A 23,930-nucleotide genomic window follows, 5' to 3' on the forward strand; every position below is an offset into this window, starting at 1 on the left:
AGACTTCTTATGTGGATTGGAGTCTTCCAAGGTTCCATTGTCCACTAAGTGTTTCTTGATAGGGCACTTAACTTGCAAATTCCTTTCTTAAGAAGCTGACCAAATGCCTTACTAAGGCTACTTAAAATCAAACAACTACACAGCCAATATTCATAAGTTCGAATACAAAAATGATACATGCATACAAATAGGATGAATATATTCAGTAGATCATAACCTTTACAGAGATATGTTACATGGCATTTGTAGCATAAAACATATTCCAGTTATGTCATATATGCATTCATAAGCATATTTCCATAAAGCATTATGGGGTGCAACGTCACAGCCCCGTTCCAATAGGCTGTGCCATATGGCCACCTGGTCTTCTCGAGTTAAACCCTCCAGCTCCCTGCTCACTTCCACAAGCCACAGAACAAACTGATCCCAGTCATTCCGGGGTATTTTCCCCAGCCGGTTCAACAAAGCCTCATGATCCTTTAAGGGCAAGGGGAGAATCTCCACCTATACTACTATTTGTGGGGCTTGGCCTTGTCCCCAACCACCTTTAGGGGCTACTATGCCCACCCCCTGCAGCTCCTGCAGAGTAGCTTGTCTTGCAGGAATTGTGACTGTGGATCGCTGACTTGCAACGTCTACTGGTTGTGAATTCAATATAATCTCAGGGTAACAGGGAGGAGATACTTCTTTAAATGTCATCAGTTGCGCAGACGGCTCGGTGCCCCCTCGCCCGTCACTCCCACACTTACATCACTACAATCCATTCTCTGAATCTGACATTCTCCCCACCAGTTCATCCCTCTCTTTCTGAATTGCCTTACAGGACTTTTCTGCCCATGCAGCACCCCATGTCTTTAAATCTGCCACCTCTACTGCAAGTACAGATTTTTCTGTTAGAATTCTGTGCTGATCTACTATCTCCTCCATAGACTTAATATGCTGGAGGAGCTCAACCTCCCCGTTTACCCAGTACGCTATCCTAGCGCATAATCTTTGTAACACCGTCCCTTTTTTTCAATATTCCTTTTCCTTGGGGTCCCCTAACACCTCAACTACCTCCTTCTCAATCTCATTCTAGGTTGAGCCCTGTATCTGGTATGGGCTCTGACTCCTCTGTATCCACCTGTTTAAAAAATCCGTTACCCCAGTTTGCGAGAACCTGCAACTCCCTTCATGAAAGCCTGCCATAACACATCAAACGGCTGCGTGGACAGTTGACATGGGGGACTTACCTGGCTGCTACTGTATTACTTACCCATCCAGCGAAATGTATCTGAGTCACGGCACCAAGATGTTGGCGGGGGTTCAGCTCCCTCCTCCCTTTTAGTTCCCAGACACAGTTTGCTGGAAAATAACAGTGCAGAGTCCAGTTTGCAGGCAATTTGGTGGGTTTATTGGGGCGAAACAAGCAAGCATATTCCAAATCCCTTCACACCAGTTGGGCTATTTTTATACGCCAATCAAGTTGTCCTCTTCCCCTCCCCCAACTACAGTTCTATACACTGATATAACTCCCTTCTTCTCCTAACCCCTAGCTTTGCACACTAACAGAGATCCCTCTTTTCCCCGCTTTTCTTGGCAAACCTAATTACACTTGTAGTGCCCCTCCCCTGGTACCACCCCTTCCAATATATGGTCATGTTCCGTTTTGGGGGGTCCTGAGTCTGGGGTCGATAAGACCACCTTTTTTGTATCTGATGGGAGAGATACGGAGTGGGGTTTCTTTTGGTCATGGTTACTTTTTTGCAGACTCTGCATCTCCTCCTTACACCCTCCCTTCCTCTCCAGCTACTTGGTAAACATTGCAACCTCTTGCTCAATTAGCCCCTTTTCTTCAAGGCTACCAACTGCGGGGAAGGAGAGGGAGCTGGGTGCAGCCTTGTGCTTTCACTTATATTCTTTTACTTGCATATTTAGCCTGTTTAAACTAAAAGCAAGACCAGAAGCAAGATTATTATTGTTTAATTTTTATCCTATTTACTTCACATCCTCCTAACACAATCCATGGGGCAGAGCTAGTCACTGTAGAGTATAGGGTGTTAGGATATCCTTTTACGTGGCAACAAATGTTTGTACAAGACTTTGATGGTGTTGTTTCTGCCTCAAAACCCCAAGTAAGAGGGAAGGTATTTTCTCAGACAACAGAGTTCTGATAGTATTGCTTATAATATGGTAGAACCTAAGAGCCCCTCTCATAGACATGGACCCTATTTTGCTATGCACAGAACAAAGGGTGTACAATCTAAATGTAAGGGAAGAGACAACAGGTGGATACACACAGATTGGGGAGCACAAGAGACAATATTGGACAATATGAGAAGCAGCAACCTCACCACACCAACTGCTTGACTACTGTCAATTTTTGTATGCTTTGTGGCAAATGGGAGTTTTAAAGTTTTCTTGCATGTTTCATAGATATGATTATTCAGTGTGATCCTTAATTCACTTTTCAGCTGAGCCCATTTGCAGTGAAGAATGAGCTCGCAGGGCAGGCAGTCTGTGACCTTTTCAAGACTGGTTCAGAGTTCATAGCTCTGGCATACAGTTGGCTGCCGCTTTATTAAGGATGGTGATTAAGCCTTATATTCCTTGGTTTTGCAACTTACATCACAGGCTTCATATAATGTGAATGCAGCCATTTTGAGTTAATTTATTTATGAAGTGTCTGAAGTCACATCCTGTCATGAGCCTGGTGGCATTTATTTATTCTGAAAGGCAAGGGTGCATATATTAATTATTGGCTCCCTCCATTCCCCAAGCATTGTGTTTTGTGTGAATATTTCTGTTTTGAGAATAATGTGACTTGAAATTCCATGCCTCTCTTTTGCTGTTCACCCTCCCACCCCCGACCCTTAAATAAGATGACAAATATGTAGTTTCAAAGGGACAGTCTTCTCTTGCTGTAAGATGCCTGGCTTATCATATTTATTTCTTCGTCACTACAAATATTGAAATTCCACTTGGCACATACTGAGGTTATGAAAGGTTAAAATAAACATGCATATTTGCATTATAGTATATAAGGGGCATAAGAAGACATTTCTTTCATTGTGCCATGTAAAATTTCAGAAACAATTATGGCTAATAACTGAATGTCACTAATTGCTGCACGATATTGGATGCTCAGAGGCAGAAGTGGAAGAGAGACTTCTCCCCACTCAGTGCCTAAGTGGAAACAAAACAGACAAGGAACCCCTGAGTGTATCAAGAGGATCAGCAATCCCTGGGAGGTTCATCCCTGATGATAAGGTCACTGAAGGGGCAGATTCATCTAGCAGTGTTACTCCCTCATTAACTTCCACTGGTCCAGTGTGCTGAGAGTCCAGCCAATGTATTTAGTATGGCAGATATTATATGGGCTGAAGAGGCTATTGATTAGCCGGGAGTTGAGGTATGCAAAGATTGATTGATGAATTGATTGATTGGCTTCTGGCATTTGATAGGATATTTGTACCTTCAGAATCTTGTTTGCAAATATTTCAGGGTACATACCAGTGATACTTTAATGAAGGGAAAGACTGTCTAATTAATAAAGTAGTTCCTACTAACTCTGCTGTAGATTAGGGCTTGTCAGATGTCTACAGTAGTTTAAGCAGTACATTCCAAAACTCTTATCATGCTTCTAGAATATCCCAAGCCTATTAGTATATTTAGAACTGCTAGTTAGTCCCACAGTAAGGTCCTTAATCCTTAAAATAATTTTTACAGTGTCTCATTCATCTCCCCCACCCCCGCCCCATCAGATTTTTATCTACATGATGTGGCTGTGTAGAACAGTGTAGAGAAGGAGCCTCATCCTTTTCTGCACTCTGCATAAGAGAAAACAGGTATACTGCAGCTCTGTGTGAACATGCCACAGGTGTTATTTTTCATTATTTTGTTAACTGCATGATTATTTGTTACTTTTGCAGCAGTGAGATTGTATTTACCAATTTCTCTGCACACACAATGAAGTTCTAGCCAAACACTTCAGCAGACATGAGCAGCACCAGTGGATTGGAAAAGCAGCTTAAAAACTGTCAAAATATTCACAGTGACTGGAGAAAAACCAACACCAGAGTGATGGCCTACCCAAATTTGCAAAATTTTAACCTTGGCCAAATGACTCAAACCACCCTCCCTCGCCCCAAAATTACAGGAAAAATTTTTGAACAATTTGTCAGCCTTTATTTATATTGAAAAATGAAAAGTCATCCACTCTAGTGAACTTTTCTCATTAATTAAGTTTTTATATCAATATTATTATAGTAGCACCAACTGAGATCAGGGCTTCCATGTATGATGAATTGTCTACATATAATAGGAGACAGTCCCTGCCCCAGCGAGTTTAGGGACAGATTTTTAAAGGCATTTAGGCACCTAAAGATACAGATAGGTGCTACATGGAATTTTCAGAAGTACCTCAGGGCCTGAGTCCTATTGAAATCAATGAGAGTTAGGCATCTAGGGACTTTTGAAAATCCCGCTAGATATCTATCTTAATTTTCAGGCACCTAAAAACCTTTAAAAATCTGTCCCTTACAGTCTAAATATTTATTTCCTTCCACATCTTCCTATTTGTATGTAAACTTTGAAATTTTCCTTAGTCAATGAGCTAATCTTCACCTTCATCTTCATGATATATAATGCACTTAAGTGACATCATTCCCTTGTGACACTAGCTAAGAAGCAAGCAAGCTAACTGTTTGGAATCTATCTGGCATTAGAAATGGGGTATGTATTTTTTAATTCCTGTCTAAAATGGTTCAGAGCAACCAATGGCCCATGTTTTAAAAAAAATCCTCATGCAGTTTTTTCCTTGATAGCTGTGGGAATTTTAGTCTTCCATTAACTCACAGAGCAGGTACACACAGAAACAATGACACTTCTCTATATTCCTCATCACATGTATTCATCCTGTTCTGGAGAAACAGCCTGAATTTGCTAGTTTCTTTGTGTTTTTTATTTTTTTTTATTTTAAAAAATCAGTTATTCAAGGCTTTAGGCGGACACTGTGAAAGGACACTCAGTCTCCATGGTTCACTCAGTATTTTAGCATCCGATGAGAGACTGCCAACAAAAGTACAATTAGCGTCATTTTTGTGCCATGGACACTTGTCCATTAAGAGCTGCTTTCAACCCAACAATTTATTGCACATAGTACTCTAAACACAGGTGCACTGTATCCAATAATAGATATCCCATTATCTAATTTCTATGCTCATAACTAATGTATAGTTACACTTCTTATGTAGCGAGAATGCCTGTGTAGTAAAATGGTGTTCATCGTATGATATTATATCACATCAACGTGTGCTAACATTAATTTTTTTTTAAATAAATGCTAGTAATATTACTTATCAGTAACCAGCAGCAGCTTGCAGATCACTGCAGACATCACAAAGAAGTTGATCTGAAGTGAAACGGGAACAGCTAAACTGAAGCTAAATAAGCTACATTGCTCTCTGGCATTTTAACAGACTAGAAAAAAGAACTATTATTTTCCTCCTTGTGGAATAAACAGAATACATAATAAGCATTTGTAGCACTGTGTGGAATCGATTTCACTTGAGAACAAAGACATTTATAACTCACTTGTGATGCTGGCTTGAGTTGAATTATGAGGTGTTCCCATTACTTGTGGAATGTGTTTGATACTCTACAAGTGACCGTTCACCCTACTGTGTGTGTGCATCAAGCCCTGGTGCTCATCAAATGAAATGCCACTAATCCAGACTATAGGCTAACTAGTCAGAAACACTTATTTACCCTTAAAGAATCAAAGATTGCTAACTAGTTTAGTGTACCCCATGGCAAGGCTTTTATCAGATATAGTAGTAAAAGAGTAGTAGGAAATTACATATGGATATTAATACATATTAATACAAATAACGCTTGACTTTCAGTTGAGGAACTGAGAATCTCAGCACTTTGCATGTTCTCTTTAACAAAGCCCTTAGGCACATGATTAATTTTAGGCACATTAGCACACCCCTTGGAACTACATTCATGGAACTACTTACATGCTTAAAGTTAAGCACACGCTTAAATGGTTTGCTGAATAAAAATGGATTTACTCATGTGCTTAAGGTTAGCATACTCAGGTATGAATTGTACAGCCTGAAAATTCAGTTAAAATGGACAATTTGGAATAGCTTTATGCGCCCAAATATTACATATGGTGCTTAAAGTGACCCTTAAGCACCTATCACCCATTTAATAGAATTTTAAAATAATTGAATAAAACATTAATTTAGAAGATTTGGGGGACACAATATAATCATTATTCTTGAGAATAGAGCCCCTTTCCCCTAATTCATACCATTACTGAAACAGATTAAAAGCAATACAACCTTACAAGTTAAGGGAAAAAGCACAGTTTCTTAGCTGGTGTAAGTGGGCACAGTTCCATTGACTCAGCAGAGGTATATCCATTTATGCCACCTGAAATCTGGCTCCAAAAAGTGCTCTTAACTTTAACACATTGTGCCCTTTTGGGGTTTTGCCAGCAGTTTAGTTATGTTTGTTTTTACAATTTATGATAGAATTTTGGATAGTGCCCATTTTTATTTTTGTATAAACCTGAATAAATAAATAAGTAAATATATTTGCTTTCTAAATATTCAAAACAAAGGATGTAAGTATACATGACATTATTTACATGTCACATTTAGTAGCTTCAAGGACACAGACTAGTTAGAAATCATATACTATATACTTTTCTCTGACAGAGGGAAATGTTTAATTAAAGAACAAAACAGCAGCCCAGGCCTGTCTGCAGGGAGATGTAGGGCATGTTGTGAATTTACAGTGTACTCACATGATGCTTACTAACTCACCAAGTGGGCCCTGCTACTATGTATTAAATTTCAGGGCACACTAAGGACTTTTGAGTATGTAATAAAGGGGCCACATGGTGAGTTAATGTGTGACATGCTAGTGTGCTGTAGAGTCGTGGGTTGCTGCCTACCAAATTGCCATGTAGACAAGCCTCCCAAAAAATTTTATTGGATGTATTGTATTACTAGAATATTTAAAATATTCTTTATCTCCCCCCATATACACAATCCTCATGACCTCCATTTAGACTCAGAATATCTTGCTTTAAATCTTTAATTCAAATTTGGTTTTGATTTGCAGAAACACAAAAATGTGTTCTGTTTTCGTTTTGTTTTCCCTCTTAGCCAAGTAGTTCATAAATGATTTTTTTTTTCAAACTCGGAAAAACATATTTGTTCCTCAGCTGGGACATTCCACGTAGTCCTTTGCAACTGAGATATAAAACCTTTGAAAAATATGAGATTATTAATGTAAGTGCTGACACAATCTTCACAGTACGTAATGGCCTGAAGGCACCTCTACAATAGTTCAAATACACCAATATATTAAAGCCTTCTTTCTTATTTCACTTTTGTATGTTCTGAACAGGTTTTTTTTTCAAACTTAACATTTCTTCCATAAATTGTCCTTTCGTGTACACTATTACTAAGAAATACCTAGGCAAATGCTATTTGTCTCAGATCTCTCACACTTCCATACAGTCAAAAGGTGTGAGTCACACTTTGATTTCAATAGAATCTCAGCAGCAGCAGTGCACTGAAAACAATTTCCATAGGACTCTCTCCTCCTTGTCACTTTTCTATTTATGGCAGTTACCAATAATGTAACACAAACATAATTTTTACTCTACAGCTGACAAAGACAGACTACTCCACAAGCAGCTAATATTCAAAGACCAGGGGGAGAGGAAAGGGGAGAACTAAGGCAGCACATTGAAAAGTTTTCATCCAACTGTTTGAAAAACAAAACTCATAGAGCTAGGATGAATGATATGCTAAACTTTTGCTTTGTGATACTGATGTGTACTTATTATACTGCACTTTTTAATAGAAATAAAAGTAAGTAGAAGTCATGATTATACCAGTGTAAATAAGAAGCAACTTAATAATTATGGGCTTTGTGTCACAGAAATTCCATTTCCACAGCTCCCAATCATGCACTTTAACCCTAAAACAGGAGACTATTCAAAAACCCACTTTAAAGGAAACTACAGTTCTTGGAAAATTGGGTACTTCAGTGTGAGGGACAACGTAGAGTTGAAATGAGGTCTAAAACAATTTTAATAAGCAGAGACCTGTGGTAATGTGGTTAGAGAGGCAAGAGAACAAAAGTGTGGAGAGAGTCTGGCATGTTCCTTTTCTGGATGACAAACTCAAACCTATGCCCTTCCCCACTTACTCTTTTATAAAGGCATACTTAATTTCCCCCACAACCACCTTTTTTTGATAGATTATATCAGTAGGACAGATATTCCATATACTTCAAATGATGAGAGCTATTGGAACAGTTAGTATCTCTCCAAAGAGAAGCAAGTTTTTAGTGTGATTGGCATGTAAATATGTAGGTATATATATGGTTATTCAAAGGGTTCATTTGTATTTCTTATTATCTATATGGCATGTACAGTTAGGGGATGGAAAACTTCAAGACAATTATCCCTTGATATAAAGAACCCTGTAATTATTAGTAGCTACAAAAAGGATATATATATTTTTCCCACATGGAAAAAGTTTTGCTGGGGGGAAGAAAAAGAAACACAGAGATTGAATTATGGTTTAATGCCTATATAAGCACCAATAGTCTATCTATCTGAGGTATTCGTATGGAACTCATCATTGCAATATTTAAGTTTATGAGATGTTCTGATACTTTTATCCTGAGAGGTAGAGAAGTACTAGTATACCATTTTACAGACGGGGAACTGCGGCATAGAGAGCATAAGCGACTTACCCAAGATCACACCCGAAGTCTGTAACTGATAAGGGTCATTTGAACTGACCTCTCCCATGTCGTAGGTTAGTGTCCTAACCATGGGCCCATCCTTCCTTTCTGCCAATATTTGATACTATTTGATATTATGACAATCCTTCTGCAGTTGAGGTTTCACTTTATGATCTAGATAACTCTATTTGGTTGGTACCTATATCTTTATCTAAATTTCAGTTTGGTTGGGTTCTATGGCTCTTACAGCTGCCATGTTACTTTGTGAGTAAGCAAAATCCTACAGATGGATACATTCCCGAAAACTAAAAGCTACGCCAATGTCTTTCTAAGAAAGTTGAAAGTGAACTATCAAAGCTGCTGTCCTGAACCTGTAGGGAAGCTCAAAAGAGACACAATGATAGAGGATCTGAAGTAAGAACTATTCCCTATGTGGGCATAGGTGCACACCTTCAGTAGCATTTGATGAATTAGGCAACTCATTGGTTCAAGCATGAGTAAGGAACAATAAGAAAACTGAACTGTACTGCCTGAGAGGGTACAGACTTGGGTGTGTGACAGTGCCACCCATAAGGCTTTATGGAAATATGCTTAAGTATGTATATATATATAACATAACTAGAATGTGTTTTATGCTACATATGCCATGTAACATATCTCTGTAAAGGTCATGATCTACTGAATCTATTAATCCTATTTGTATTCATGTATCATTTTTGTATTCGAAGTTATGAATATTGGCTGCATACTTGTTTGATTCTAAGTAGGCTGTAGTGAAGCAGTTGGTCAGCTTCCTGAGAAAAGAATATTCTCAGTAAGTGCCTCATCAAGAAACACTTAAGTCAACAATGAACTTGGAGACACCAATGCACATCTGGACTTTCCCAGGAATGTGGCTTGGCTGGTAAGGAACTCAGTCATGCATGGACATGTGACTTGCCCAGGTGACTACATTTTGTAGCTGGACTTTGCATAGGAGGGAGGAGGGGGTCTCCACCAACAATAGAAAGTCTATTTAAGCCCAAGGGAGACCCCTCCATTTTGTCTTCAGCTGGCTAAAGAGAGAGCCTCTCTACCCCCAAAGATACCTGAAAGAAACTGGAACAAAGGTCAGTGACTGCAAGGGGTGTGTGTGATTGCTGGACCCAGATTAAAAGGAGATTAGTCTGTAAAAGGGAGCATTCTGGAACTGGCAAGGATCTTAGCTATATTCAGTTTGATTAGACATAGATTTGATGTTTTATTTTATTTTGCTTGGTGACTTACTTTGTTCTGTCTGTTACTACCTGGAACCACTTAAATCCTACTTTCTGTATTTAATAAAATCACTTTTTACTTATTAATTAACTCAGAGTATGTGTTAATACCTGGGTGGGCAAACAGCTGTGCATACCTCTCTATCAGTGTTATAGAGGGTGAACAATTTATGAGTAAAACGGATTTATTTGGGTTTAGACCCCAATGTGAGTTGGGCATCTGAGTGTTAAAGACAAGAACACTTCTGTAAGCTGCTTTCAGGTAAACCTACAGCTGTTAGGGGATGTGATTCAGACCTGGGTCTGGGTTTGCAGCAGGCTAGCGAGTCTGGCTCAAACCAGGCAGGGCACTGAAGTCCTAAGCTGACAGGGCAGGAAAGCAGAGGCAGAAGTAGTCTTGGCACATCAGGAGGCAGCTCCAAAGGGGGTTTCTGTGATCCAGCCCGTCACAAGGTGTACCAGCATTAATCATTCACATTAGCAGAATTTGTGCAGGAGACTTGATTAGTTGAAAAATCAGCTTAAAAATGTCCTACCACCATTGCAGCCAAACACCTATTGTGTGAAAAAGTGAAGGGGCTTAGAGACTCCAAAAGGGAAATCAAAAAGGGCAAGACTGTTAGCCCAAGTCATATCTGGGGTTTCCACCCCTCCAGCTGTCAATTTTTCATGTGCTCAATAAATGCACATAAAGAAGGTGTGTCCCTATAGGTAGTGTGACTATAAGGAGGGATTTTGCTTTATCTTCTCCACAGGTTAAGTAGTTTGTAGGGGTTGGGTACCCAGTAGACTCAAGATGTGCCCAATTGTTAGTGTGATGTGGTTTAGTAAATTCTGGTGTTATTCATGTGGCCAAACCTTTTGAGGTAACATGCAGCCTTAGATACTCTGTGATATATGCCTCCTCCAGGATTGAAGCTAGGTATACCATTCATTTCCCTGGCAAGTCGTTTTGGGGAAAACTGAGAACACTTACAGTCCCTTGTGGGCAGTAGGATGCCTAGAAAGTCATGGGACTGGCTACTGCCATTGTTAGTGAGAATATTAAAATGCTGATATCATCTCTTAGGAAGGAGAGAAAAGGTAGCCCTTGACAGATGGGTCCACAGCCCCATCTTGAAATAGAGGTGTGTGATGGGGCAGACAAAACCTACACTAGACCAGTTCATGGAAAGATTAATCATATAATCATAACAATTTACAACTGGAAGGAACTTTGATAGGTCATCTAGTCAGGGTCGGTGCAAGGAAGTTTTGCACCCTAGGCGAAACTTCCACCTTGTGCCCCCCCCCCGCCCGCGGCCGCCCCCCCCCCCCCCCCCCCGCCCCGAGGTGCCCCCCCCATGGCAGCTCCCCCCCCGGGGAGCCGTGCAGCAGCTTCCCACCCCAGCTCACCTCTGCTCCGCCTCCTCCCCAAGCACGCCGCCTCCACTCTAATTCTCCTCCCCTCCCAGGCTTGTGGCGACAAACAGCTGATTGGCGCCGCAAGCCTGGGAGGCAGGAGAAGTGGAGCAGCGACGGCGTGCTCGGGAAGGGGGCGTAGCAGAGGTGAGCTGGGGTGGGGAGCCCCACGGCAGTTCCCTCCCCCCCGGGGAGCCGTGCGGTAGCTCCCCACCCCAGCTCACCTCTGCTCCGCCTCCTCCCTGAGCACGCCACCCCCGCTCTAATTCTCCTCCCCTCCCAGGCTTGCGGCGCCAAACAGCTGATTGGCGCTGCAAGCCTGGGAGGCGGGAGAAGTGGAGCGGTGACCGCGCGCTCGGGGAGGGGGCATAGGAACGCTGTAAAAAAAAATTGGGGGCACCGCTTTTTGGCGCCCCCAAATCTTGGCGCCCTAGGCAACCGCCTAGTTTGCCTAAATGGTAGCACTGGCCCTGCATCTAGTCCAGCCCTCTGCACTGAGGCAGGACCAAATACATTTTGACCATCCCTGACAGTTGTTTGTCTAACCTGTTCTTTAAAACTTCCAATGATGGGGATTCCACAGTCACCCTTGGAAACCTGTTTCAGAGCTTATCTATCTTTATAGTTAGAAAGATATTCCTAATATCTAACCTAAATCTCATTTACTGACATTAAGCTGGTTGCTTCTCATCCTATCTTCAGTGGTCAGGGAGAATAATTGATCCTCATACCCTTTATAGCAGGCCTTAATATATTTGAAGTTGTTATCAGGTCCCCCTCAGTTTTGCTTTTCTCAAGACTAAACATACCTAGTTTTTTAACCTTTTCTTATAGATCAGGTTTTCTAAACCTTTTATCATTTTTGTTGCTCTCCTCTGAACTCTCTCCAATGAGTCCATGCCTTTTGTCCACACCCTGGAACTGGACACAGTACTCCAGTGAGGCCTCACCAGTGCCAAGTAGAATGGAACAATTACCAGCTCCATTTTACATACAACACTCCTGTTAGTATAGACCACAATGATATTTCCCTTTTTTGTAACTGCATCATATTGTTGGCTCATTCTGAATTTGTGATCCACTATAGCCCCCAGAGCTTTTTCTACGCAATTCTACTTCCTAACAAGTACTTCTTTAAATCAGTTGTGCACCCACATTAAATCATTTTCATCTTGACTACATTTCTCCAGTTTGCTTTTGAGAATGTTCTACCCTGAAGATAGGGACTGAAACCAGACTCACCCCATAACATCTGCGGGCAATATCAAGTCTGGAGTGGCAATAAAAAACAGATGAAGCAGGCTTCAGAGTCTGGCGGAGAGATTTGTGGATTGAGGCAGAGAAAAACCTTTAAGTAAGCAGCTCTGAGGTAGGAACACAAGCAACCACACCAAGGGAGATGACTTATTTTTGTCATATTGGTCATTTATTTGTAATAAGGTCAAATCCCAGGAATGAGTGACTTTATATAAGGCTAGTGGGCCAGCTCTTAGACCAGGTGGGACAGTCACCTGCTGAAAGGACAAAAAGTGTCTGCTCACCAGAGAGTTAGGTTTGTTATTCTGTTCTTTTGGAGCAATTAGGTTTTTTTTTTTCTTTATGAAAAATCAACACAGTTATACAATTAGTTTTAAATCTTTCACTGTTACACAAATATTCTTATAAATCTAAAGCATAACAGGCCTCATTCAGTTAAGAAGTGCAGCCAGACCATTATTTCTCCCATTCAGCAGTCAACATATAGCATTAATAAATATTGAAGATGCTTTTCATTACAGCTAAATACCCAAAAATAACAATTGTGGCAAAAGGCACTTCATGAATAATCCATGAAGTCTGAATTTACATTTATCATTTAAAAAATCTGCCTATTTTCTCTGGTATGTAATGTGTTTTTCTTTAGAAAAATAATACAAAAGCTTTTTTTTAAATTCTGCTCCCTTGCTCCTGAAAAAGGTCACTGTTTAACGCTATGAACACCATTGCTCCTTAATGATATCTTTGAAAATAAAGCACTTGTAATGAAAGGGGCAGTCAGTGCATTGTATAGGATCCTGCTGTACAAATGACTCATTGATTAATGTCTCCTGCATCTACCAAAGCACTTGTAGACTTACTCAATTAACCACAATTGCAAACAAAGACTTCTTCATGTTGTTTCCCAGCCATGAGTGTTGTTTTAGAAGGAAATGAATATTTATGAGGATAAATGATGAACAAATAGAGAAGAAAATTGCAGTACTTCAGTACTGGTTTGAAATTTCACCTTTTTTCTGGGACATGAAATTATCTGCTTAAATTTGCTTCTTTAAGAAACTTTATTTTTTAAATGCCAAAACATGCCATTTCTAAACTGTTTACTTCAAAACAACCTTATCATTAGATGCTGTCAGATGCTTTACAACTGCCTTTCTGCAAATCAGAAATGTCATCTAGTATCCTGCCAGGTTGATTGCAGATATGTCCTATTTTCATGAATTCCAGAAAATGTTGCCTTCTTTTCATATTTAAAGGCAATTATTTAATTTGGATTCAGATACCAAACACCTGAAATGCTTATCGCATCTCTAGTTCTGAGGAGTGTTCTCAAAGGATGTAGTAGCAGTTACTTAGATTTGTTTTACACTTTGAACATAGTCATTAATATTAGGGGACAGAAACAGATTAAGGCTGAACACAGCAACAATGCCACTGGGGAAAAAAATTGGTTGGATGGAAGGCAGATGAAACAACCATAAGGGGTGAGAATGCCCTCTTTCAAGCACAGGGCTAATTCAATCATGCTTTAATCCATAACCGATAAGGGTTAACTAATAATTGCCTGCCACATACATGTCTTGATGTCTGTCTCAGTTGATTAATTGAAAAAGTAATTCATAGTAAGTCATCATGCAAATATATTCAATAGGTTGGGTGAATTTGTCTGGCTGAATTTCAAACTGACTTGAATATAATAGAGCATTTCTGCTTACAAGAAACTGTGAAAAAGGGACAGAGAGTGAACAAAGAGAAAAGAGCCAAGGAAAGAATAGTGTGAAAAATAGAAGGGAGCGTGGAAAGCATAATAAATAAATAAATAAATAAATTAAATAAAGCGTGAATAAAAGACCAGAGTAGGATGGAAAATGTTCATGAAAAAATACAAGATGTATTACAGATGGTCCAAAACTAAAACCTCAGGTCCAAACACCTTCACATGTCAGGAATGGATGGTTTTGGATTGAGATCCCTAAATTTATGCCTGCCTCTTTGGTTTTGGTTGCAAATTAGATTTAAAAATCAAAAGGGGCCATTTTTCTGCTTCCTGTTTGGAATAAGCCAAATGTAACAAGATTTTTTTTCATCTTTTTGTGAGATCAAGCAACTTCACATGACAGCCTGATTTGCCATCCATTCTGTGCACTAGATGAGGCACGGATCAAATGGAAAAAAATAGCATGTGACTATTTGTAGATTTTAGGGCCAGAACGGACAATTAGATTTTTGTAATCTGACCTCCAGTATAACACAGGACATAAAATTTCATCAAGTTACTCTTTACTGAGCCCAATAACCTGCTTTTGCCTAAAGCATATCTGTCAGAAAGTTATCCAGTCTTGATATAAAGAGATGGGGAATCTACCTCTTCCCTTAAAAGTTTTTTTCCAATGATTTTCTCACCCCCACTGTTAAAAATGAGTACCTTCTTTCTAATCTGAAATTGTCTGGTTCTAACTTCTAGCCACTGGTTTTAGTTACAGGACCCATTATCTGCTATTTTCTCCCCCTCAAAGTACTTACACATTGTAAACAAGATACCACTTGATCTTCTTTTTGATAAGTTAAACAGTTTGAACTCTTTAACTCCCCCTCTAAGGGCTAGTCTACACTATGTGGACTTTGCTTATACAACTGTACAGGTATAGCTGAACCAGTAGAGCCCTTAGCATAGGTGCTGACTATACCGATAGGATTTTTTTGGCCAGTGTAGTAACACCACCTCCTTGACAATGTCAGCTATGCCATCAGAAGCACACTGGAGATTTTGCTGGCCTGTAAAACTTTGGAATATAGACCTGGACTGAGACATTTTTTCCAGCCCTTGATTCATTTTTGTGACTATACACTGTGCTGTCTCCATTTTTTGACATCCTTTTTAAAATGTGATCTTCAGAATGGGTTGCACTATTTAAGTATACAGAGTAAAATCACTTCCTGATAATTACTCACTTCTCTCCTGTTTATACATCCAAGAATCGCATCAGTCCTTTTTTTCCCCAGCATCACACTTGGAGCTCACATTCAGTTGTTTGTCCACTATGATACCTACATAGTTTTCAGTGTCACTGTTTTCCAGGGTACAGTCGCCCCATTTTGTAGGTATGACCTGCATTGTTTGTTCCTAGATATATAACTTTGTATTGGGCAAATGCATTTTGTTTGAATGGCCAAGCTTACCAAGTGATCTTGATGGCTCTGTGTGACTCTATTTAAAGACTACATTATAATGCATGTGCATGAGGGGACAGTATTCAATTTTGTGGACAACCCTAATTTTGGTATTGCCTGACTTTTGAGTATTTGACTCAACCTGAGGAAGGAAACAAGCATGGAACATGTCAGCCAAAAAGATTACAGTTTTTTTAAAGTTCCAAACAACTGAAAAGAGAGGATTATAATAGAAAGTGTTAGTCAACCTCATCTATAGACATCACTGTTGCACTAGCTATAACAGCTTGTGCATCCTAACTTTCTAGATATTCTTCTCTAATGTCAATGAGCTTTGAGGTTAGGTTCTAAGAAGGGAGAGATGCTCTTATAGTTAAGGTGCAGGAATAGGAGTTGGGATCTGGGTTCTATAACCAGCCCCCACTCCAGCTGTATTGTTTGCCAGGCTAGAGCACCCACAGAAAAAAAATAGTGGGTGCTTAGCACCCACTGGCAGCCAAGCTCCCCCCTCCCTCCAGCGCCTCCTGCCTGCTGGCAGCCCCACCGATTAACTCCTCCCACTTTCTGCCAGCACCTCCTGCCCACTGTGGATCAGCTATTCTGAGGCGTGCAGGAGGCGCTGGGAGGGAGGCAGCGGAACTGGGTGGGAAGAGCAGGGTAGGGGTGGGGCCTTGGGAAAGAGGTGGGGGCGGGGTGGGAAGAGGCGGGTTGGGGTGGGGTTTGGGGGAAGGGGTGAAGTCAGGGTAGGGCCTGGGGTTGAGCAGGGGTTGAGCACTACCAGGGAAAGTTGGAAACTGGCACCTGTGCTGTGTGCCCTTACTGTGTAATCATTTCTAAAGCCATAGGCTCAAATTTATAGCATGGACATGGTTCAGAACCAACGAATACTGGGAAGAATACATATTAGACTCTTTGTGCATTTATCTATTACTCCATATGCATTGAACTATCTGATCGTAGACAAAAAATGTCACTTTAATAATGTTTTAAAAATACAGAAATGGGCAATACCCAATTATATTTACTCTTCTCCATTGCTAAGGGATAGATTTATTAGTGTACTACAACCCCGATTAGAGGGACTGACCCATACACCTATGTGACCACTTGTTGAAATCAGTGGGATTCCACATGCACTGCTTTTATTTATTTATTTTCAACAAGAAGCGACTCCATTCAAAGTGCAGTAAATGAAGAAATTATTACAGTAACCCATTTTAAAACCACAGTATTTTTAACATCTAGTTGTAATGTAATGCATAAATAGCCATTTTCAAGCTGATTCCACAAAAGGCAATTTAAAAAAAATATTTATAATTATGATACTTGATACTAACAATACATATTGCACTAACTGGACATTGTATCTTTCTTCCAAAGATCTCAGACCATTTTTTTTCTCAAATATGAATTTAGTCTCACAGCTCTAAGATAGGTAAACAGTCTACTATAGCCATAACAGAGATGGAGACAAAAAACAATCTCAATGACTTGCCCACATTTGCATAGTGAGTCTATGGGAGAATCTGGCATAAAATCATAGTGAACTGAATGATACTATTTTGAATGAGTGATGACTCTAAGGCAGAAAATGGTCAGGATTTCCCTTTAAAAATACCCATATTTTGGAACATATATTATATGCTCAAAGGGTTGCCAGGGGCATTTTTTTAATATTTGTAAATGAAGTTGCTCACAACTATCCCGTAGAGACTGTATGGCTGTTAGATCAATAGTTCATATCTTGTGTTCATCACTGTCCTTCAACAGTTCATGGACTAAACTCCAAATGAACTGTTCTTGAACTTCCTTGATGAAATACCATATGCATTCTCATTTTTCCTGCTTTAATCTCCTATACAGTAGCTGCTGGGGTTGTGTATAAATCCAGCGCTAAACAGTGTCCTAAATGGTCTGCAGATTTTAGATTAGACAAATAACAGCTCTTCAGTATGCCAGTGCATATTGCTAAATAAATGAGCTTGACGTAATTGTGTACGCTTAAATGTAAGCTACATAGCACATACAATTAATGAACCATATAATGCAAAGCATTAGAGGCACTAAAAGATCTGCATCAAATCATCTTTTCCTGTTAAAATGCTGGCATCCCATAATAAGTACAAGCCCCTTTTCTTAAAATGAAAAAAAAATATTCTGGGTTGTCATTATAATGTTAATGAAAGCAGCACTCAGGAAAAAGAGAAAGAAAAAACAATGGTTATATATATATATATATATATTATGTTGGGTTTTTTCTTTTTTAATTAAACATTGCTTGAGTTAGATCATACAGAAAAATTAACTGATGAAATAATTATCTTTTTTAAAAATCCTCTCACAATTTAATTTACATGTTGATTATGTAGCTGGGAAAAAATTTCCCAAGTTAAATTTGATTAAGTAAGGCAGAAAGTGCCTTAGAGTAAATAGATATCTGAAATTGGAGAGTGCACTTTGTCTAATTATATTAATGAATGACACCAATGAGGTTTCTTTAGTAACAAAAGACCCTTGTGACCTTTTGATTTAGTGTAAAGTAGACCACTTATTATAGCTGGGTCTTTTAGCAGCATTCCCATTATGTTCACTAAAATCAAACACTTTTATAGGGCTTGGCCACACTGAGAAAATAATGGAACTGTTAAAAGACTTTTAAATTAGTTGAAGTCTCAGTGAAATACACTACTTGTGAAGCTTTGTTCTTTCTGTTGTGTTTGTAATGCTCCATGCATTGTCCAAATTGTAAATGGGAACAATTGTGATCTAACACTCTCTCTCAAAACCATCTGAATCATATTTTTTTTAAATTTATCACCTGATGTCAGGTTTGTGATATTTAAGAGCTAATATAGTGTTTGCTTACACTCCCATTGAAATCAGTAGGGTTTTGCCATGGATTTACAAAGGGGCCTGTCATGATGCCATGTATTACTGAGCACTCTAGCCACTTTAGGGAAGATCTTTAGCTGTTGTAAATTGTCAGAGCACACTGAGTCAATTGACATAATATATGAGGTTAAAGGTTGTTTGTGTGCTCTCTCTCTCTGGTATATACACCAAATCCTCACTTTAGAAAACATATTCTCCTGAAATTTTACATGCTAGATCTCACCTCAAGGTAGAATTATTCAGAAAGGCTTGAAAAAAAAAAATCAGAGCAGTGGTTTTAAATTTATGGCACCTAAATTTAATGGTTGCCCAAATTGTGCTCAGTACCAGATCCAACTATTGAGGGGTGGGAAGGTGGGGAGATGGTTTTCCAGATTTTTAAATAATTGGTTGTATTCAAGAAAATAGTTTTGAACAAAAGCAACAAAACAGCTTCCCGTGTGACAGAATTTTCTAGTCAGAAATAGGCTTTTCTATTTTATAAGTACTACACAGGAGAAAAGTTAAAATCTTAGAAAAGTATCAGAGACTTTTCCTCCTATCCAGGCTGTCTCCAAGTCTTGCCAATTCTTCCTCAACACCATATGGAAAATCTGGCCCTTAGTTTCTGTCCCAACATACACAAACTTTCTCCGAACCCTACCTATCTGCTATATTGATTACTGCAACCTTCCCATCTCACTGATTCACCAATTCCCTTCTCCGTCCTCTCCCGCTGTCCAAAATACAACCATTATAGCTATCCTCCTTGTCTGTCAATCAAACTTTATTATTAACTCTTCAAAATTCTTACTGGCGTACTGCTCCCTGTCATACTGAACGTCTTTACCTTGCTTCAATTACCTTTACACTCCCTCTCACCTATCTCATGGGCCATATTTCTTATTGCTTTCTTTTGTTCCATCAGCAAGGCCATCCTCACTTCAACTTTCATTGCCTTCTTTCATTTTCATACCTTGTTCTATGCTACATGGAACAACTGTAAATCCCAGTGCACCAGACCATCAACCCCATCCTCAAGACTGTTTCCATGAGCTTCTCATCAATCAAATACCTTCTCCCTCCCGACATAGAGATCTTTTTAATTAAATGGGCCAACTTTTGAGCAAAGATAGCTACACATAGGAAACACAAAATTACTATTTTCTCCTCCGTTTTGTAGAACAGCCTTTTATCTCTCCACGTTTTGCTCAGTTAACTTGTGCCTCAGGAGTAAAATGCTTTCAATTTCTTAGATGTTATTTTTGTTGAATAGCAAAGCTTTTATCCAGTGGATTCTGATAGGGTACACAACTACAGGAAAAAAAGGAATTTAAGTGACACCACACTTATCCAAATCAGACCAGAATGATAGAATTGTTCATTGCAAACATAAAAAAGGAAGTCTACAGGCATATAAATAAATAACACCTACAGCTAAACGTTGTTATATAGAGTATTTCTTGCTGCATTTTTGGTATTATTGATTTGTGTTATATTGGTTACTCTGTTACGTTTTAAAAATCAGCATGTCACTTCATTTTCAAGGGCTCCAAATTGATATGAAGTAAAATCCTTCCTTTGCTGGTGGGTAGTGCAAAGGTGCCAAGAGAGTTAGAATCTTGCACCCTCATTGCAAAATATGCAACAGCCAGCTGAGAACCTGGTTCTATCCATCTTTTCAGAAGACCATGCCCCCCTGGAGTCATACTGTGCCATATGGCATGATAGCAAGTTCCTTTCCAGGATGCTCTCCTGAACACAAGGTTGAAATTCTGTCCTTCATGTGAGGATGTGCAATGGTCAATAGCTCATCTTGTTTATTTCCCATACTTTTGCAATTAGCATGGATTCCTCATACTTTTATAATACTTCCCCTCTCACCACGACGATCACCATTCCTTTCAATTCAATGTTTTCAGTTAAAAGGAAACAATATTCTTCTTCTTTTCAGTAACTCTCAGCCTTTTCTATACTGTGACCCCATATTACAACCAGCCAGATGTTCCACCTCCGATAAAGAAGGCGTGAGGATCCAAGAACAGATACTTTTAGAAACTGGTTCACATGGTTTACATGTAGTAGTAATTTTTTGGGCTGTCAAGCAATTAAAAAAATTAATCACGATTAATCGCACGATTAAAAAATTAATCGTGATTAATCGCACTGCTAAACAATAATAGAATACCATTTATTTAAATATTTTTGATGTTTGCTACATTTTCAAATATATTGATTTCAGTTACAACACATAAGACAAAGTATACAGTGCTCACTTTATATTTATTTTTGATTGCAAGTATTTGCACTATAAAAAAACAAAAGATATAGTATTTTTCAATTCAATTTATACAAGTATTGTAGTGCAATCTCTTTATCATGAAAGTTGAACTTACAAATGTAGAATTATTTTTAAAAAACTGCATTCAAAAATAAAACACTGTAAAATTTTAGAGCCTGCAAGTCCACTCAGTTCTACTTCTAGTTCAGCCAATCGCTCAGACAAACAAGTTTGTTTACATGTGCAGGAGATAATGCTGCCTGCTTCTTGTTTACAATGTCACCTGAAAGTGAGAACAGCCATTTGCATGGAACTGTTGTTGCCAGGGTCACAAGATATTTACATGCCAGATGCACTAAAGATTCATATGTCTCTTCATGCTTCAACCACCAATCCAACAATCCAAGGCAGTGCTGACCAACACATATTTATTTTCATTATCTGAGTCATGAATCAACCAGCAGAGGTTGATTTTCTTTTTTGGTGGTTCAGGTTCTGTAGTTTCTACATCAGAGTGTTGGTCTTTTAAGACTTCTGAAAGCATGCTCCACAGCTTGTCTCTCACAGATTTTGGAAGGCACTTCAGATTCTGAAACCGTGGGTTGAGTGCTGTAGCTACTTTAGAAATCTCACATTGTACCTTCTTTGCATTTTGTCAAATCTGCAATGAAAGTGTTCTTAAAATGAACAACATGTGCTGGGTCATCATCTGAGACTGCTATAACATGAAATATATGGCAGAATGCAGGTAAAACAGAGGAAGAGACATACAATTCTCCCCCAAGGAGTTCAGTGACAAATTTAATTAATGAATTATTTTTTTAATGAGCGTCATCAGCATGGAAGCATGTCCTCTGGAATGGTGGCCGAAGCATGAAAAGTTATACAAATGTTTACCATATGTGATATGTAAATACCATGCAATATGGCTACAAAAGTGCCATGCAAATAGATTCATAGATTCATAGATTCTAGGACTGGAAGGGAGCTCGAGAGGTCATCGACTCCAGTCCCCTGCCCTCATGGCAGGACCAAATACTGTCTAGACCATCCCTGATAGACATTTATCTAACCTACTCTTAAATATCTCCAGAGATGGAGATTCCACAACCTCCCTAGGCAATTGAGAAATGCCTGTTCTCAATTTCTGGTGACGTAAATAAGAAGGGCAGCATTATCTCCTGTAAATGTAAACAAACTTGTTTGTCTAAGTTATTGCCTGAACAAGATGTAGGACTGAGTGGACTTGTAGACTCTCAAGTTTTACATTGTTTTGTTTTTGAGTGCAGTTATGTAACAAAAAAAAATCTACATTTGTAATTTGCACTTTCACGACAAAGAGATTACTCTACAGTACTTGTATGAGGTGAATTGAAAAATACTATTTTTTTCATTTATCATTTTTACAGTGCAAATATTTTAATAAAAATAATATACACTTTGACTTCAATTACAACACAAAATACAATATATACGAAAATATAGAAAACCATCAAAAATATTTAATACATTTCAATTGGTATTCTATTGTTTAAAAGTGTGATTAAAACAGTGATTAATCGCAATTAATTTTTTAAATCACGATTACCGTATATACTCGTTCATTAGTCCGTTCTTTTATAAACCGACCCCCCAAGATGGATAAGTAAAAATGGCAAAAAGTGTATGACTCTTTCATAAGCCGACCCTATATTTCAGTGGTTGTCAACCTTTGGCTCCTGGCCCATCAGGGTAAGCCACTAGCGGGCCGAGACATTTTGTTTACCTGGAGCACAGGCAATTTGTCATTCCCAGCCAATGGGAGCTCCAGGAAGTGGCAGCCAGCACATCCCTCAGCCCGTGCCACTTCCTGCAGCTCCCATTGGCTGGGAACGGCAAACCATGGCCACTGAGAGCTGAGGGGCTCCGTGCCTGAGAACGCTCCAGGTAAACAAAACATCCCAGCCCATTAGTGGCTTACCCTGACAAGCCAGGAGCCAAAGTTTGCCGACCTCTGATCTACAATGAAAATGTATTAGATATTCAATTCAATAATTCAATAGATCTTAAATTCATCAAATTTTGATGGTTATAAGCCGATCCCCCATTCTTTGATGCTTCACTTTTTTACCAAAAAAATTCAGCTTATGAACTAGTATATACGGTAATTTTTTTTTAATTAATCACATGAGTTAACTGTGATTAATTGACAGCCCTAGTAATTTTGAATCTAGGTTGAATATTTACTTTCTGTTGTATCTGTATTGTTTGTATGGTTTTGTTAATGCTTATATAAATTGTTTATTTGGAGAAATGAGAGCAGACCTTTACGAATTGGGTGGAGGCACTCAGAGCAACGTGTGCTGATGTGTTGGGAGTTCAGCTTTAGCTGGGGACAGTGAGGACTTGGCCTGCAGGAAGCTCTGAGGAAAGGTTAGATTTTCAAGAATAAATAGTTTTCTTTTAAAAGAATATGTCTTGCCATTGAAGGTATAACAAATGGGAGGGCAAGAGGTTGCAATTGCAACTCCTTGCACCCTGTTACAGCCCCCTTATGGGTCACAATCCTCACCTTGAAAACAAATGGTCTTTCCTACCTATTTTAATTCCAATTTAGCAATCCCTACTTGTTTTGAATCTAGCAAATTGGTAACCCATCAATTTAAGCAAAGTAGTATCTAATCCTAATGATCTCCACTCATCAGAACTAATTTTAATGTGGTATTGCCAGTGCTAGGCATTGAAATATCATGAGTCAGGCCTTCCCAAAATCGTAAGATTGATTTAAAGATCATGATATTTAAAAAAAAAAAAAGTAATAATGTTAGGTTCTTTTTAATTTGTCTTCTGGTTACTAAGCCATTAGGATGGACTCGCTTCTTATTTTCAAGCTTTGTTCACTAATGTTAAAGCTAGAAACTTACTATTTTTAAAAAAATGAAAGCTGTGATTCG

Source organism: Terrapene carolina, unplaced genomic scaffold (genome assembly GCF_002925995.2).
Source record: "Terrapene carolina triunguis isolate 2854851 unplaced genomic scaffold, T_m_triunguis-2.0 Scaffold66, whole genome shotgun sequence".
NCBI lineage: Eukaryota > Metazoa > Chordata > Testudines > Emydidae > Terrapene > Terrapene triunguis.